At 45.8% G+C, this 14,468-nt stretch overlaps 1 protein-coding gene across 5 annotated transcripts in view; it reads right to left on the bottom strand.

Annotated features, from left to right (window-relative positions):
* The window catches only part of LOC137562405 (uncharacterized), a 428,020-nt gene that overhangs the window by 151,621 nt on the left and 261,931 nt on the right, over positions 1 to 14,468 (bottom strand). Inside the window, exon 1 of one of the 5 annotated variants that reach the window (XM_068273749.1) lies at positions 7,547 to 7,651. The exons of 3 other annotated variants lie outside the window; for them this stretch is intronic. The gene's annotated coding sequence lies outside the window, so the exon portion shown is untranslated. Of the gene's footprint in view, positions 1 to 7,546; positions 7,652 to 14,468 lie in introns of those variants that run through there. One more of the 5 variants, XM_068273759.1, reaches the window with a different exon arrangement.

Here is a 14,468-nt window from a genome sequence, read left to right as displayed (position 1 = left end):
CAGCTGACAAAGGAGGTGGAGTAGTGGTTATGCATGCGGATCAGTACCGCAATGAGATGCAACGGATCCTGGGAGATGGGAACACATATAGGAAACTGAAAGGGGACCCCACAAGGAAATATACTGAGGAATTACGAGCATTGCTGAGGGAAGGTTTGGATAAGGAGGTGCTCAACGATGCGGAATTTAAATATTTAATGTTAGATGCACCGAGAATACCCGTCATTTATTTGAACCCAAAAATTCATAAAGATCTCAACAATCCCCCGGGGAGGCCCATTATTAGTGGGATAGGCTCCCTTAACCAGAGGATTGGAGAATATATAGACTCATTCCTACAGCCTGTAGTTAAACAATTGACGTTGCTCCTTAGGGATACGAAACAATTACTGCACACATTGGATAGCATGACGGTGGGACAGGAAGACTATATGGTGACGGCTGACGTCAGTGCCTTATACACCATCATACCACATGAAGAAGCTATGAGGACAGTAAAACAAGCCCTTAATGTCTATACAGATTTAAAAGAAGATCAGATTGACTTCATTCTCAAATTGTTATATTTTTCGTTGACCCATAACTATTTTTGGTACGGGGATTTCTTTTATTTACAAACATTGGGATGTGCAATGGGGGCCAAGTATGCACCCAGCGTAGCAAATATCTTTATGGACGACTGGGAAATGGACATACTGGCACGTCCTGAGAGTGCCAATGTAACTTCCTGGAAAAGATACATAGATGATTTGGTATGGATGTGGAGGGGTACTGAGGAACAACTTATCCAGTATGTGGAATGGCTCAACCAGAACAAAAAGGGCATAAAACTCACGGCCAGCTGGAGTAAAGAAAAAATAGAATTTCTGGATGTGACTATTTATAAGGAAGACCAACGGTTCGGCACAAAAACGTTTTTTAAGAAAACCGACCGTAATGCATATATACCAATCAAAAGTTGCCATCATAAAAATTGGCTTAACAGTGTGCCGAGAAGTCAGTTCACAAGGATAAGGAGGAACTGTACGAAAACTGCAGACTATGAGGAACAAGCTGAAAAGTTGCAGCACAGGTTCCTAGAAAAGGGATACCAAGAGGGTCCCCTTAGAAATGAGATTGAAAAGATTAAACATTATGATAGAGAACTGATGCTCAGAGAAAAATCTGAAGTATCAAAAAATGGAGACTTCGAGTATGCCATATGCTTAGATTACAACATGCAGCATAAAGAGGTTGAGCGAATTATAAAAAGATACTGGGGATTGTTGCTCAATGACCCTATACTGAAAGCAAATATACCCTCCCATCCCAAATTTATATACAGAAAAGCCCAAAATTTACAGAGAACGTTAGTCAAAACCTGTATAGATGAACCAAGGGTGAATAACCGTACTGACATGTGGGGACAAAAGGGATTTTATCCCTGTAAAAAGTGTAATCCCTGTCTCACAGCCACTGCAAAGAAAATGACACACAATGTGTCTAAGATTAGTGGTGAAGAGTTCCCTATTAAGGAGTTCATTACATGCGCCAGTACACATGTAGTGTACTTAATTTGGTGCCCGTGTGGACTCCAATATATAGGACGAACAAAAAGGATGTTGAAATCCCGTATAAATGAGCACGTTAACAATATCCAAAAGGGATTTCAAAGCCATAGCCTATCCAAACACTTTGCAGAGAAGCACAATTGTAATGCCTCTCTTATGCAGTTCTCAGCATTGCAGAAACTTACAACAAAATGGAGAGGCTGTCATAAGATTCGTGAAATTTCAAGACTGGAAATGAAATGGATTTACATGATGAAAACAATGAAACCGGGGGGTTTGAATGTGGACCTGGATCTGAACTGTTTTATTGCAGATGACTAATAGTACTGAGAGTGGGGGGCAATTTATACATAATTAAATATAAGTCCTGTTCCTATCCATCGGGTTCCCGTAGCTGATACACAATGTACACGTATATATAGATTAGGGATAAGCACTGGAGATCTGGTGAGATAGCAAGCTACGACCCCCTTAATTTTGGGCCCACACTTATGAGGCTATTGGTGATAACACTATGAGGGAGTAAGGTAGGGGGCACACATATAGATAATATCATATGGGGTGGTGAGGTGCTATTGTTAGTTAGTTAGTTTAAGACATCTTACTTTAATGCAATATAGGTATTGTTATTGTTAAATGTTGGATACATCAAAGTGTCACACATGTCCTTTCTGGATCTATTAAGGGGAGCAAAATTTTAATCCCGATTGTGATTAATAAAATTAAAGATTTAATATGCAAAGTAATTACTCAATTCTATTTGGGAGTAAGGGGAGATGTATGGACATTTGTCTCACAGTTGGTGTTATTTTGATGGATGTGCAGCAATGTGCATACCTGTATTTTATGTAATTTTATTTCAGAGTGGAAGGACTCTTAAATTAGGATTGGGTATAATGAAGTTATAACATTTAAATCACGTTATGGGGTAATGTTGATATAAGTTGAAGATGGGTATAAAGTATTTTGTGTCTAGATGTTATACATATGCACGGCTATGAGGAAGGTGTATAGAGATGCGGAGCGCGACCTGTCATCAGACCGCGCAGCACCTAACATTCTGAGCTGCTGCGTAATGGATGCTAAAAACCAGGAAGTAATTTACATATCAATGGAGTTATAGCGTCTCCACGTAGCTGCGATGGCCGAGCCCCTGATGAGTCATATGACGAAACCGGTAGGGCGTGGCCTCGCAGCACGGAGTGGAGACGCAAGACAGGCAGCATAGAGGACGTCCGGCGGTGTTATGATTACATGCGCATGATTTTATTCAGAAAATGTGAGTGCACTACTTTGTTTTTACGGATTTTATTAAACGGTATTACACTATAGAGACTTTGTCCTTGAGTCTATTAGGGGAGAAGATTCTGCCAGAGGAGAGGACTTGAATGTTTATGTGCAGAGAGCTGATTTGTCATTTGATCAGCGTTCAGATCTGGTGAGCCCGCAGCCTTAACAATTTTATGCACCGGGGTTCAGGTGTATATGCCCTACATCACACGGGTGATCATTTGCATGGGTGAAGGTGTGCTGTACCCGTTTTTGAAACAGTATTATGCTATGTACTGCTGTTTTCTATTCTAAGGAACATACAAGGAGAAGGCTAAAGGAAAGTGAGATGTCATCTATCATATGCTATCTATGCTGATCGTAACTAGTCAGCCATCTAATCTGGTGAGCGTGATACCTATTATCTGTATTGGAGATCTGAGATTGCAGACTTCAGAGTGGACTCTGGACTCTTGTTCATGTAACTTATGCCAAGGAAGTGTGTTGTGGGAATTTGAGACTTACCAAGGCTGGTGTTGAGCGCTGTACTTAAACAGCTACACGCTTCTAGTGATATCTATCATGTATTTGCGCTCGCCGCAAGCACATGACGATATTTGATCCGCCCCATACATGATCATAGGGCTAAACTTTGACTCCTTACATCACAGTCAGCATGCACATGGCAGCCAATCAGCCTGAATTCCCTCACGTGACACTCCACAGACAGCCCTATCACTGACGCACAGGTGGGGCCCCTTCTAATCTTTCTAATTTGAATGTTTGGATGTTTGTTACTCGATCACGCAAAAATGGCTGAACGGATTTGAATGAAATTTGGCACTCATAATTCACCTATTCATTTTCCAGGGAAATATTTAATTGTTGTCATTCTTGCACTGTTAATGGCACAAGCCTCAAACCTGGTACAGATGGTCATTGGGAGACTGGGGTTAAAAATTCAGAGAAGGGGGTGGAGCAACAAACAGTCAATCAGATTTGTTCCATTTCAATGCAAATTATTCATGCCAAAGACCACAAATCTCACAAACGTGGTCATTGAGTAATTGTGTGTTAGGGTTAGAAAAAGTGGCCACAGCCAACCTCAGCCAAATACATGCCCGGGTAACGTCAGTACATCAGTGGGCGGAGATAAATACAAATTTTAGTGTAAAAATGAAAGCTGCAGCCATTCTTACACTGTCAATGGTAGAGTTCTCAATTTTTGCACAGTTGGTCTATGAGTGACTGGGATTAATATTCAGAAAAGTGAGAGGAGCCCACAAAAGCCAATCAAAATTCACTTATTGATTTTCAAGGGGAAAGATTTCATTGCTGCCAATCTTGCACTGTTAATGGCACAAGCCTCAAACCTGGCACAGTTGATCTTTTCGTGACTGGGGTTCAAATTCAGGAAAGGGGTTGAGCCACAAACAGCCAATTAGATTTGTTTAATTTCAATGCAAATTATTAATGCCAAAAAACATAATTTCCCAAACTAGGTCATTGAGTAATAGAGTAATTGTGTGTTAGGATTAGAAAAAGTGGGCAGAGCCAACACCGGCCAAACACTTTCCCACATTACACAAGCAGCAGACTACTACCACTGCAGTAGGGCCTCTATTATGATATGTTAAGTGAAGTTCGCTCAACCTACCACACAGCAGGGTCAGAGCAGGAACAAGGCAACTCCACCTCAAACAGCCAATGTCCAAGTAAGTGATGTTCTGCTCGATGATTCAGCAATTGTAATCTTTATTGAAGCAGTAAAATACAGCACAACATGTCTGCTAACATGTTTCAAACACACAATGGTCCTTAACCACTTCAGCCTTCAGTCGTTTTCACTTTATGCATCCGAGCAATGTTCACCTCCCATTAATTAGCCTATAACTTTATCACTACTTATCACAATGAACTGATCTATATCTTGTTTTTTACGCCGCCAATTAGGCTTTCTTTGGGGGATACATTTTGCTAAGAGCCACTTTACTGTAAATGCATTTTAACAGGAAGAATAAGAAAAAAACAGAAAAAATGCATTATTTCTCAGTTTTCAGTCATTATAGTTTTAAAATAATACATGCCTCCATAATTAAAACTCACGTATTGTATTTGCCCATATGTCCCGTTTATTACACCGTTAAAATTATGTCCTTATAACGATGTATGGCGACAATATTTTATTTGGAAATAAAGGTGCATTTTTTCCGTTTTGCATCTATCACTATTTACAAGTTTAGAATAAAAAAAATATAGAAATATTTCATCTTTACATTGATATTTAAAAAGTTTAGACCCTTAGGTAAATATTTACATTTTTTTTTTTAATTGTAATGGTTTTTTTTTATATTAAACATTTTATTTGGGTAGTTTTGGGAGGGTGGGAGGTAAACAATGTGTTTATAATGTAAATGTGTGTTAATTTTTATTTATTTTTTACTTTCAGATGTAGTATTACTTTTTGGCCACAAGATGGCGGCCATGAGTTTGTTTACATGACGCTTAGAGGGACGCACGGGAGACGCAACAGCCAGAAAAAGCGGAGCTTCTGAGAGAAGCTGTCGCTTTTTCTGCGGGGGAGAGGAATCAGTGATCGGGCACCATAGCCCGATACACTGATTCGTGGGCTAACGATCCGCGGCCGGGAGCGTGCATGCACGCGCACGATCGGCCGCGGGAGCGCGTGGCCGCGCACATGGCCTCCTGGGCGTAGCTAGTACGTCCAGGAGGCCAAAGTAGTTAAAGTGGATCCAAGACCAAGTTTTGAAGCCCCTGTTTTTGTGCCTTTTGGACATTTTTTGGGGCATTACACTTTATAATTGCCTATTTCTTTCTATATTATATAATAAAAACCTAATAAAAACAGAAAGCCACGCCCCCTCAGCTCCTCTAAACGCTGCGGCGTTCTGTCCCAGGCTGCAGTCACTCATGGGACCTAATTATCGTGAGGAGGAGGCTTTGGCTAAAGGTGTCCACACACCATACAATAAAATGATCCGATTTTACGGCAATTCGATAAAAACGATTGTATCTCCCGAAAAAGCTTTTTTTTCATTCAACTGAACAATCCGATCGGATTTCCCGTTTTCTTCGATTTTTATCGATCCGGAATGCCAGATATTTTTCTTCAATCTCTCTGAAGATTGTATGGTGTGTGTTGGATTGTCAATTTATTAATATACACACCCTAGCAATTTTGTCAGAGTTTTCAATCATTTTTTATCTTAATTGGGGAAAAAATTGAACATAGGTGTGTGGTACATTGGTCATATTTTTGAAATGTTACAATCAGTCAGAAAAACTGATTGCAATTCTTAAATTGAACAGATATTTAAAACATTGTATGGTGTGTGGCCACCTTAAGGAGGAGGCAGAGGCGGTGATTCAAGTCTAAAGGCTGCTGAACTCACGTGATAGTAGCATGGGAAACAGTAAATTCGGGCGCCTGAGGCTAGTGGACAAATCGGGCGCCACCATTCACTCCTATAATGAATATCGTTTAATGTGCGCCCGATAGGAAAAAAGGGCCCCGGAGAAAACTAACGTTTTAAAAGCGGCGCCCGGAGACTTAATGTTTTATTACTGTTTCTCATGATTACACATTATTTAATGATTTATACATTTTTAAATATTATTTTTAAACGAAAAACAGTACAATATTTTTTCCCAAACATTATTTTTAAACGAAAAACAGTACTTTTTTTTTTTTTACATTATTTTTAAACGAAAAAACCAACAGGGGGGTCTTAGGTTTAGGCACCAACAGGGGGGTCTTAGGTTTAGGCACCAACAGGGGGGTCTTAGGTTCAGGCACCAACAGGGGGTCTTAGGTTTAGGCACCAAAAGGGGGGTCTTAGGTTTAGGCACCAACAGGGGGGTCTTAGGTTTAGGCACCAACAGGGGGTCTTAGGTTTAGGCACCAACAGGGGGGTCTTAGGTTTAGGCACCAACAGGGGGGTCTTAGGTTTAGGCACTAACAGGGGGGTCTTAGGTTTAGGCACCAACAGGGGGGTCTTAGGTTTAGGCACTAACAGGGGGGTCTAGGGGTTAGGGGTAGGTACAGGGAGGGTTACTTAGGCACCAACAGGGGGGGTCTTAGGTTTAGGCATCAACAGGGGGGTCTAGGGGTTAGGGGTAGGTACAGGGAGGGTTACTTAGTAATTTTTTTTTTAAACGTTATTATACGTTTCACTATTTAAACGAAAGATTAACGTTTTTACAATTGCCGATTTAATGCACATTATTTAATGATTTATAACGTTAAAAAACATTAATTTTAAACGAAATACAGTACAATACATTTTTAAACGTTATCCATGCTTATCGTTAAAAACCCGGCACCCTTTTTTCCCAGCGCCCCTTTTTAACGTACGCAGTAGCATGAGCAGCAGCATCTGTCAGCAGGGCCGGTTCAAGTGACAATTGGGCCCTAGGGTAAAATTAGCCTGGGGGCCCCCCAACAGACACCCCCGACCAAAAAGCGTCATTAGAGGCCCTTTGTTGCAGACAAATTTCCCTCCTGGGCCGCTGAGCTGGCTGCTGACCCTCCCCCAATCACCTCCCAACTTAACAGACTCTGAAGAGTCCCTGGGGAGCAACAGCTAAGATGGGGGAGGGACACCTTGAGGGCCCCTATGGGCTCTGGGGCCCTGGGGCAATTGCCCATTTTTTCCTATGGTAGCTCCGGCCCTGTCTGTCAGAGGGTCACAGCACATAAATCTGACCTGGAAGCTGGTAGAAGAAGTAGCGGTGGAAGCCAGCGTGTCCCTTACTTGTGCTGGCTATTCTGTTTGCAGACCTGCAGATCAGCGCGGCAGGTGTATCAGAAGCGGCCCCTCCTCCCTTCCAGGAGATTAGCGTGGCGTAACTCCCTTGACTCCAGCGTGGAAGTTTTCTCTTGTCTGCACTAGTGTTGGGCGAACATCTAGATGTTCGGGTTCGGGCCGAACAGGCCGAACATGGCCGCGATGTTCGGGTGTTCGACCCGAACTCCGAACATAATGGAAGTCAATGGGGACCCGAACTTTTGTGGTTTGTAAAGCCTCCTTACATGCTACATACCCCAAATTTACAGGGTATGTGCACCTTGGGAGTGGGTACAAGAGGAAAAAAAAATTTAGCAAAAAGAGCTTATAGTTTTTGAGAAAATCGATTTTAAAGTTTCAAAGGGAAAACTGTCTTTTAAATGCGGGAAATGTCTGTTTTCTTTGCACAGGTAACATGCTTTTTGTCGGCATGCAGTCATAAATGTAATACATATAAGAGGTTCCAGGAAAAGGGACCGGTAATGCTAACCCAGCAGCAGCACACGTGATGGAACAGGAGGAGGGTGGCGCAGGAGGAGAAGGCCACGCTTTGAGACACAACAACCCAGGCCTTGCATGAGGACAAGAAGCGTGCGGATAGCATGCTTTGTACCACCATGCAGTCATAAATGTAATAAAGATAAGTGGTTCAATAAACAGGGACCACGCGGCAACGCTAACCCAGCAGCAGCACACGTGATGGAACAGGAGGAGGCGCAGGAGGAGAAGGCCACGCTTTGTGAGACACAACAACCCAGGCCTTGCATGAGGACAAAAAGCGTGCGGATAGCATGCTTTGTACCGCCATGTAGTCATAAATGTAATAAAGATAAGAGGTTCCATAAACAGGGACCGGCAACGGTAACCCAGCAGCAGCAGCAGCACACGTGATGGAACAGGAGGAGGCGCAGGAGGAGAAGGCCACGCTTTGTGAGACACAACAACCCAGGCCTTGCATGAGGACAAAAAGCGTGCGGATAGCATGCTTTGTACCGCCATGTAGTCATAAATGTAATAAAGATAAGAGGTTCCATAAACAGGGACCGGCAACGGTAACCCAGCAGCAGCAGCAGCAGCAGCAGCACACGTGATGGAACAGGAGGAGGCGCAGGAGGAGAAGGCCACGCTTTGTGAGACACAACAACCCAGGCCTTGCATGAGGACAAAAAGCGTGCGGATATAGCAGCAATGCTTTTTGCCGCCATGCAGTCATAAATGTAATACAGATGAGAGGTTCAATAAACAGGGACCGGAAACGCTAAACCATCCCAGATGTTCATCGGTCATGTTACTTGGTTGGGGTCCAGGAGTGTTGCGTAGTCGTTTCCAATCCAGGATTGATTCATTTTAATTTGAGTCAGACGGTCTGCATTTTCTGTGGAGAGGCGGATACGCCGATCTGTGATGATGCCTCCGGCAGCACTGAAACAGCGTTCCGACATAACGCTGGCTGCCGGGCAAGCCAGCACCTCTATTGCGTACATTGCCAGTTCGTGCCAGGTGTCTAGCTTCATGCCCGGTTTCAGGTCCAGCGGTGCCAGCCACAAATCCGTCTGTTCCTTTATTCCCCTCCAAATTTCCTCCCCTGTGTGCTGCTTATCCCCAAGGCAGATCAGCTTCAGCAACGCTTGCTGACGCATGCCAACAGCTGTGCTGCACTGCTTCCACGATCCTACTGCTGCTGGTGCTGGGTTAGCATTTCCGGATGAGGTACAGCTTTGAGATGCGTTGGAGGAGAAGGAGTCAGAGAGGTAGGTGCTGCTGTTGTTATCCAGCTGTTTGCGGCGTGGGCAACACCCGCGCCGTAGCAGGTGAGGAATCGCTGCCAGGCTCCACAAGGTTCACCCAGTGCGCGGTAAGGGAGATGTATCGACCCTGGCCGAACGCACTCGTCCAGGTGTCAGTGGTGAGGTGAACCTTGCAGGCAACGGCATTCTTCAAGCTTCGGGTTATTTAGCTGACCACGTGCTCATGCAACTCAGGCACTGCAGAGCGCGCAAAGTGGTAGCGGCTGGGAACCACGTAACGTGGGATGGCCACTGACATCATGCCCTTGAAGCTGTTTGTCTCCACCACTCGATATGGCAGCATTTCGCAGGCCAGAAGCTTGGCTATGCTGGCTGGCTGTTACTGCCACGGCCCGGGGGTCATTTGCTGGCAATTTCCTCTTGTGCTCAAACATCTCAGAGACAGACAACTCAACCGTAGCGCTGCACACCGAAGGGCTGTTGGTTGTTGTGTTTGATGAACACTGGGAGACCTCAAGAGCACTAGTCCGGAAAGTGACAGTGTCAGCATCGTCTGATGTTTGTGAATGTTGTGAACCACGCAATGGCTGGGCTACTGCTGCTGCTGAGGCGGGTCTGGTGGTGAGTCTGGTGAACCCAAGGGAGGCAGTGTTGCTGGTGGTACCCTGTCCTGCCGCGTTTGCCCACAGAGTGGGATGTTTGGATAGAATGTGGCGGCTCATGCTGGTGGTGGAGAGGTTGTTAATACTTTTCCCCCTGCTCAGGCGGGTCTTGCACACCTTGCAAATCGCCATGGTAACATCCTCAGTGCAGTCTTCAAAGAAAGCCCAGACTTTAACTGGCTGAGGACTCGGACCTCGTGCGTGATGTGCTGGTGCTGCTTAACCCACTGCTGGACGCTTGAGAGGTCATCCAAGTAATTATCTGGTCCTGTTCTTTTGGATCTGTGAGGGTTGTTGTCCTGGACAACATGGGCAGTATTGAGTGGGTTTTCTTGGGTGCTCCCCTGTGGCCTGTACGTGAACCGTCAGGGGAAACACCTCTTCCCTTGCCCCTCCCTCTTTCACCGGATTTCTTCCTCATTTCACTTATCCTTAAAGTACACGCTGACTGGCAGCAGTACAGTGGCAGTACAGAAATGCTATACAGTGGTGAGTGAGCGGTGTACCACTATTGTCAGCAGTGACACAGAGCACAATGCTATACAGTGGCGGGTGAGCGGTGTACTACTGTTCCCAGCAGACACAGAGTGGAAGTAAACACAATGCTATATAGTGTGGCTGAGCCGTGTACACAGAGTGGCATTAAACACAATGCTATATAGTCTGCTATATAGTCACCCCGAACAGGGTGATGTTCTGCAGAACCCGAACAGTGGCAAACACTGTTCGCCCAACACTACTGGGAGGGAACGCAGATTTTAGTACCTAAACACACGATACAACATGTTTTCCGGGGTCGGACTCTGAGGCACATACAGATGGTCCCGATCATCATCCTCATCATACAACTCTTCTCCTGAGTCTGACCCACCCACCACCTCTGCCACCCCAACATCCCCAGACACAGACCCCTCATCGTCCTCAACATTAACTTGGGATGCTGGCCTGAGCCAGACCTCCTCCTCCACATCAGGCCCCATCATCTCCTCAATGGCAGCCCTCATTAATCGCTCTGGCGACGGACTGATGGACACAACGTTCTCCTCCGGGGAGGGCTGCTGCTGACCACTGGCTGCTGGGGTGGATGTTATAGCTTGCGTGGGGCGTTGGCTGTTGCTGTTGTTGGGAGTGCTGCTCACAGCGGAGGTCTCTGGGGAACTCATGTTGAGCTCATATAGTGGTTGACGGTGAGTGGAGTATTACTGATCCCAGCAATATACACACTGACTGGCAGAGTACGCAATGCTATATAGTGTGGCTGAGCGGTGTACACAGAGTGGCAGTAAACACAATGCTATATAGTCTGGCTGAGCGAGCGGTGTACTACTGTTCCCAGCAGAATCAGAGTGGCAGTAAACAATGGTATATAGTCTGGCTGAGCGGTGTACACAGAGTGTCAGTAAACAATGGTATATAGTCTGGCTGAGCGAGCGGTGTACTACTGTTCCCAGCAGAATCAGAGTGGCAGTAAACAATGGTATATAGTCTGGCTGAGCGGTGTACACAGAGTGTCAGTAAACAATGGTATATAGTCTGGCTGAGCGGTGTACACACAATGCTATATAGTCTGCTATATAGTGTCAGTAAACAATGGTATATAGTCTGGCTGAGCGAGCGGTGTACTACTGTTCCCAGCAGAATCAGAGTGGCAGTAAACAATGGTATATAGTCTGGCTGAGCGGTGTACACAGAGTGTCAGTAAACAATGGTATATAGTCTGGCTGAGCGAGCGGTGTACTACTGTTCCCAGCAGAATCAGAGTGGCAGTAAACAATGGTATATAGTCTGGCTGAGCGGTGTACACAGAGTGTCAGTAAACAATGGTATATAGTCTGGCTGAGCGGTGTACACAGAGTGTCAGTAAACAATGGTATATAGTCTGGCTGAGCGGTGTACACAGAGTGGCAGTAAACACAATGCTATATACTCTGGCTGAGCGAGCGGTGTACTACTGTTCCCAGCAGACACAGAACAGTAAACAGAATGCTATATAGTGTGGCTGAGCGAGCGGTGTACCACTATTCCCAGCAGACACAGAACAGTAAACAGAATGCTATATAGTGTGGCTGAGCGAGCGGTGTACCACTATTCCCAGCAGACACAGAACAGTAAACAGAATGCTATATAGTGTGGCTGAGCGAGCGGTGTACCACTATTCCCAGCAGACACAGAACAGTGAACAGAATGCTATATAGTGTGGCTGAGCGAGCGGTGTACCACTATTCCCAGCAGACACAGAACAGTGAACAGAATGCTATATAGTGTGGCTGAGCGAGCGGTGTACCACTATTCCCAGCAGACACAGAACAGTGAACAGAATGCTATATAGTGTGGATGAGCGAGCGGTGTACCACTATTCCCAGCAGACACAGAACAGTAAACAGAATGCTATATAGTGTGGCTGAGCGAGCGGTGTACCACTATTCCCAGCAGACACAGAACAGTGAACAGAATGCTATATAGTGTGGCTGAGCGAGCGGTGTACCACTATTCCCAGCAGACACAGAACAGTGAACAGAATGCTATATAGTGTGGCTGAGCGAGCGGTGTACCACTATTCCCAGCAGACACAGAACAGTAAACAGAATGCTATATAGTGTGGCTGAGCGAGCGGTGTACCACTATTCCCAGCAGACACAGAACAGTAAACAGAATGCTATATAGTGTGGCTGAGCGAGCGGTGTACCACTATTCCAAGCAGACACAGAACAGTGAACAGAATGCTATATAGTGTGGCTGAGCGAGCGGTGTACCACTATTCCCAGCAGACACAGAGTGGCAGTAAACAGAATGCTATATAGTGTGGCTGAGCGAGGTACACAGAGTGGCAGTAAACAGAATGCTATATAGTGTGGCTGAGCAAGCGGTGTACTACTATTCCCAGCAGACACAGAGTGGCAGTAAACAGAATGCTATATAGTGTGGCTGAGCGAGGTACACAGAGTGGCAGTAAACAGAATGCTATATAGTGTGGCTGAGCAAGCGGTGTACTACTGTTCCCAGCAGTGACACAATGACAGGGGGGACCCTGGCTAGCGTGGCTGGAGCGCGAACTACCCTGCCTGCCTACCCAAAGCTAAACCCACAGACAAATGGCGGAGATATGACGTGGTTCGGGTATTTATTTACCCGAACCACGTGACAGTTCGGCCAATCAGAGCGCGTTCGGGTCCGAACCACGTGACCCGTTCGGCCAATCACAGCGCTAGCCGAACATTCGGGGAACGTTCGGCCATGCGCTCTTAGTTCGGCCATATGGCCGAACGGTTTGGCCGAGCACCATCAGGTGTTCGGCCGAACTCGAACATCACCCGAACAGGGTGATGTTCTGCAGAACCCGAACAGTGGCGAACACTGTTCGCCCAACACTAGTCTGCACTCTGATCCCGTAGCTCTGCCTCTGGTCTGTGTTCCTGGTCTGCATGTCATGCGAGTTCACCTGACATGCAGGAAGACCAGAGCACAGAGGCAGAGTTACGTGGTCGGAATGCAGATAAGAGAAGACTTCCACGCTGGAGTCAGGGGAGTTATTATGCTGCGCTGATCTGCTGAAATGGAGGAGGAGAGGCAGCTTCTAATCATTGGGACACACACCAGGGGATGGATCCTCATTCTAAAGAGGGAGAGGGGGGAAGTCTGTCCTGGCAGAGCACTGTGTGTAGTGCAGCCACGACCCCCTCTCTCCAGACTAGTAGTCACACATCCTCCTAGCTGCCGGGAGCCCTGCAGGAGGGCTGCTATCTATGGGGACAACACCCTGAAGTGTCCTGTCACCTGGGCATGTAGGAATAAATATAGAGCAGGCTGACCAAGTTTTGATGTCCTCCTTTTTGTGCCTGTTGGACATACTTTTTTAGGGCAATACACCCTCCAAATGACTATTTTTTTATATATATCACCTAATAAAAACAGAAAGCCAGCCCCCACCCCCCCCCCCCCCTAGCTCCTCTGACGCCAAAGTAGCAGTGGGAGCCAGCGTGGATCGTCACAGGATGGAGGATAGGAGCCCACTGCTGTCTGTCATTTAGGGGGGGGGGGGGTAAGCTGCACTGACATGAGGTCTGATGTTCACACAGAACAGCCCCAGCACACACTGAGCATGCACGGGATTTCGGAGGCAAGGGGAGGGAAGGGGGAGTGGAGTTTGCACAGTCTGAGGTGTGGAGATAAAAATAAGATTACCTGTGTAAGGATTCCAAGCAGAAATTGGCAGCTCTCATTGTATAACAGGAAAAAAATGTATTTACTGATGAAGCTGTTTACAGCTAGTTTACTGTGTAAACCATCTAAACTTAACTAAACTAAATAAGGACAAGTTACTTGTTATAGTTATTTTTTCACCTCGGATCCGCTTTAATCATAGCCAGGGCCTCTGTTATCACTGTATTGTATTTGCACTATTGCATAGCTCTGTGTGTGTGTGATATGTAG

This window comes from Hyperolius riggenbachi, chromosome 1 (genome assembly GCF_040937935.1).
Source record: "Hyperolius riggenbachi isolate aHypRig1 chromosome 1, aHypRig1.pri, whole genome shotgun sequence".
Lineage (NCBI taxonomy): Eukaryota > Metazoa > Chordata > Amphibia > Anura > Hyperoliidae > Hyperolius > Hyperolius riggenbachi.
This window is presented reverse-complemented; position numbering and strand designations above follow the sequence as displayed.